General features: G+C 31.7%; 3 non-coding genes across 3 annotated transcripts in view; all 3 read left to right on the top strand.

Moving 5' to 3' along the window:
- The first annotated feature begins 239 nt into the window (after window positions 1-239).
- On the top strand, window positions 240-2396 carry LOC123304051. The gene has a single exon (XR_006536108.1). It is a non-coding gene; the product is annotated as a small subunit ribosomal RNA (ribosomal RNA).
- A 953-nt stretch (window positions 2397-3349) lies between these two features.
- Window positions 3350-3504, top strand: LOC123304050. The gene has a single exon (XR_006536107.1). It is a non-coding gene; the product is annotated as a 5.8S ribosomal RNA (ribosomal RNA).
- A 635-nt stretch (window positions 3505-4139) lies between these two features.
- Window positions 4140-4791, top strand: part of LOC123304052 — a 4577-nt gene continuing 3925 nt past the window's right edge. The window contains exon 1 of the ribosomal RNA XR_006536109.1: window positions 4140-4791. This exon is cut by the window's right edge and continues 3925 nt beyond it. This is a non-coding gene — a ribosomal RNA (large subunit ribosomal RNA).

Raw genomic sequence — 4791 nt, 5'->3', positions numbered from 1 at the left:
AAAAAATTAATAATAATATATATATCTCATATGTTTTTTCTATTAATTTTAAAACAATAGAGATATAAAAAAAAAAAAATTTATATCAGTAATGGGTGAGACCATCTGATATTTAAAATGAAATTGTAATAATATTATTATATATTAATAATTATTGTATGAAAATTTTTTTTCTTATAATAAGAAAACAAAAATATCATGTATATTATTATATATTTAATATTATAAATACAAATAGTTCCCTGGTTGATCCTGCCAGTAGTCATATGCTTGTCTCAAAGATTAAGCCATGCATGTCTCAGTACAAGCCAAATTAAGGTGAAACCGCGAAAGGCTCATTATATCAGTTATGGTTCCTTAGATCGTACCCACATTTACTTGGATAACTGTGGTAATTCTAGAGCTAATACATGCAAACAGAGTTCCGACCAGAGATGGAAGGAATGCTTTTATTAGATCAAAACCAATCGGTGTAAATTTTAATTTGCATCGTTTAATTTGGTGACTCTGAATAACTTTAAGCTGATCGCACGGTCTCGTACCGGCGACGCATCTTTCAAATGTCTGCCTTATCAACTGTCGATGGTAGGTTCTGCGCCTACCATGGTTGTAACGGGTAACGGGGAATCAGGGTTCGATTCCGGAGAGGGAGCCTGAGAAACGGCTACCACATCCAAGGAAGGCAGCAGGCGCGCAAATTACCCACTCCCGGCACGGGGAGGTAGTGACGAAAAATAACGATACGGGACTCATCCGAGGCCCCGTAATCGGAATGAGTACACTTTAAATCCTTTAACGAGGATCCATTGGAGGGCAAGTCTGGTGCCAGCAGCCGCGGTAATTCCAGCTCCAATAGCGTATATTAAAGTTGTTGCGGTTAAAAAGCTCGTAGTCGAATCTGTGTCCTACACTGTTGGTTCAATGCTCGCATTGTTTAACTAGCATGTTATGTGGGACGTCCTACCGGTGGGTGGTACAGATTATGTATAAAGTATATTTTAGTGTTATTATTTATTTAATGCATTATATATATTTTTATTATGTAATTTGTCGTAAGTGTTTAACCGTTAAGAGCGGTGGCAGCCCCCAATTGCAATCCCGTCGCGGTGCTCTTAATTGAGTGTCGAGGTGGGCGCGGTACGTTTACTTTGAACAAATTAGAGTGCTTAAGGCAGGCTCAAATTTTGCCTGAATATTGTGTGCATGGAATAATGGAATAGGACCTCGGTTCTATTTTGTTGGTTTTCGGAACTCCGAGGTAATGATTAATACGGACAGATGGGGGCATTCGTATTGCGACGTTAGAGGTGAAATTCTTGGATCGTCGCAAGACGGACAGAAGCGAAAGCATTTGCCAAAAATGTTTTGATTGATCAAGAACGAAAGTTAGAGGTTCGAAGGCGATCAGATACCGCCCTAGTTCTAACCATAAACGATGCCAGCTAGCGATCCGCCGAAGTTCCTCCGATGACTCGGCGGGCAGCTTCCGGGAAACCAAAGCTTTTGGGTTCCGGGGGAAGTATGGTTGCAAAGCTGAAACTTAAAGGAATTGACGGAAGGGCACCACCAGGAGTGGAGCCTGCGGCTTAATTTGACTCAACACGGGAAACCTCACCAGGCCCGGACACCGGAAGGATTGACAGATTGAGAGCTCTTTCTTGATTCGGTGGGTGGTGGTGCATGGCCGTTCTTAGTTGGTGGAGCGATTTGTCTGGTTAATTCCGATAACGAACGAGACTCTAGCCTGCTAAATAGACGTACTTTACCGGCATCTCAAGGCCCATCGGCTGTTTGTTTCCCATTTCATTCATTTTCATGTGTGTTATGTATTGTATTTATATATGCATGTATTTTTGAGATTTAACGATCAAGATTATATTTTGTATATATTGTGCTTTATGTTGCATATGTTATGGTGTATGGGTACGCAGTTTTTTGATGTGGTTTTTACTGCCGGCGTACAAATAATTCTTCTTAGAGGGACAGGCGGCATTCTAGCCGCACGAGATTGAGCAATAACAGGTCTGTGATGCCCTTAGATGTTCTGGGCCGCACGCGCGCTACACTGAAGGAATCAGCGTGTCCTCCCAGGCCGAAAGGTCCGGGTAACCCGCTGAACCTCCTTCGTGCTAGGGATTGGGGCTTGCAATTGTTCCCCATGAACGAGGAATTCCCAGTAAGCGCGAGTCATAAGCTCGCGTTGATTACGTCCCTGCCCTTTGTACACACCGCCCGTCGCTACTACCGATTGAATGATTTAGTGAGGTCTTCGGACTGGTACGCGGCAATATTTCTGATATTGCCGATGTTGCTGGGAAGATGACCAAACTTGATCATTTAGAGGAAGTAAAAGTCGTAACAAGGTTTCCGTAGGTGAACCTGCGGAAGGATCATTAACGATATATATAAAATATATTTATTTATATTTTTTGTATTGTTTTTAAATATTCCAAAAAATAAAAATATTATTGATAAGAAATATTTTTTTTAACAAAATAACATATTAATATGTAATTTTCTCAAAATATATAATAGTAATTATGTGTTAAAAGAGATTTATTTTGGTTATGATATCATATTAAAGTAATACGCCAAACTTTTTTTATACACATAATATATCTATACATATAATATAGAGAATATTATATAAATATTAATAATATATTTGTTACATATAAAATATTTTTATATTCAATATTATTATTATTATTAAACAATAATTATTAATAAAATCTATAAATAATTTCTCTTATAAAAAAGTGAAATTAAAAATAGAATATATTGAAATTATTTGTTTATATGTATATAATCTCTATTAAGAAAAATAAAATAAGATTATAATTGATATAATCTATATTTTTATTTTTCTATGTTATATAATAAAAATAAAGAAAACACAAGATAAAATTTTTTTAAAGAATAAAATTTATTTCAAATTTAAATTTCTTTATGTTTTGTCTTGATATTTCTTTTTTTTTATTAAAAGTTATTATGTTAAAAAACAAACCCATTTGTTTTGTACCATATTAATATTATATATATTTTTATGTAGAAAATAATTTATAAAAAAAAAATAAATACATTTCTATAAAATATACCAAATATTAATTATTATATCTAGCTAGCACTAACAAAAATATCAAAAATGTTATGTATATATTTATTAATACCATAATATCTTTAATTTATATATATATATATTTAAAATAAAATATATAATTTATATTCTAGAAAAATTTTTTTATTTTAAAAGAATTTATAAAGATATATAAATTAATAATTTTATTTTTTATATTAAAAATAAAGATTATTATTAATAATAATACTTACATTTAAAATTTAAAAAGATTACCCTGGACGGTGGATCACTTGGCTCGTGGGTCGATGAAGAACGCAGCTAATTGCGCGTCAACTTGTGAACTGCAGGACACATGAACATTGACATTTCGAACGCACATTGCGGTCCTTGGATACTGTTCCCGGACCACATCTGGCTGAGGGTCGTATACATTATATTAATATAATAAAAGATTATTTTACATAAAATTTTTTTTATGAAAAAGAAATTTATCAATAATTAAAAAAGAAAATTTATTTTTTCATATTTAATTAAATTGATAAATAAAATTTTTATAAAAGAAATGTAAAATTATTTATATATGAATGTTTTACGCCAAATATAAGAAAAAAATAAATATAAAATGTTTTTAATAGCATTTAAAATTTATATATTTTTTATTATTTGTCGACATTTTTAAATTAATATATCAATATTATTTTTTATCATTTATATATAATATTATAAAACTTTATGTTAATAATAATATTAATAATAAATGATATTAATAATATATTTTTAAAATATTAAATAAAGAAGAATAAACAAAAATATTATATATTAATATTTTGTTATGGAATATTTTATTTGTAATAAAATTTTCAATATACTCGAAAAAAATTAATATATATAATTATTTATTTTTTATTTTCTTCTCTTTAGATAAATATAAAAATAATATTATATAATAATATTAAAAAAATTTGAGTATGAATAATTAAGAAAATTGTTTACTTATAAAATATAACAAAAACATAATATATAAAAAAAATTTTTGTTTTAATACTTCTAAAAACTTTTACGACCTCAGAGTAGGTGAGATTACCCGCTGAATTTAAGCATATTATTAAGCGGAGGAAAAGAAACTAACTAGGATTCCCTTAGTAGCGGCGAGCGAACAGGGATAAGCCCAGCACTGAACCCCGTGGCTGATAAACAGACACTTGGGGAATGTAGTGTTTAGGAAGATTCAATATAAACCTATTGTTATATAATACATCCAAGTCCATCTTGAATGGGGCCATATACCCATAGAGGGTGCCAGGCCCGTAGTGATTATTATTGATGATAGGTGAATCTTTCCTTAGAGTCGGGTTGCTTGAGAGTGCAGCTCTAAGTGGGTGGTAAACTCCATCTAAGGCTAAATATTACCACGAGACCGATAGCGAACAAGTACCGTGAGGGAAAGTTGAAAAGAACTTTGAAGAGAGAGTTAAAGAGTACGTAAAACCGTTCAGGGGTAAACCTGAGAAACCCGAAAGGTCGAAAGATGAGATTCATTTACTTTTTATCGTTAATCAACCAATTTGTACTAGCATGTGACAAAAATTTTTATTAGGAATTTATTTTTAGTAAAAATATATGCACTGCTGTATATTGTTAATTGTATGATAACGAGGTATGCACTTCTCATCTTGTAGGACGTTGCGACCCATTAAATATTAATCTATAGG

Source organism: Chrysoperla carnea, assembly GCF_905475395.1.
Source record: "Chrysoperla carnea chromosome X unlocalized genomic scaffold, inChrCarn1.1 SUPER_X_unloc_185, whole genome shotgun sequence".
Taxonomy (NCBI): domain Eukaryota; kingdom Metazoa; phylum Arthropoda; class Insecta; order Neuroptera; family Chrysopidae; genus Chrysoperla; species Chrysoperla carnea.
The sequence above is the reverse complement of the archived record's forward strand: the minus strand, read 5'-3'. Positions and strand labels throughout refer to the sequence as shown.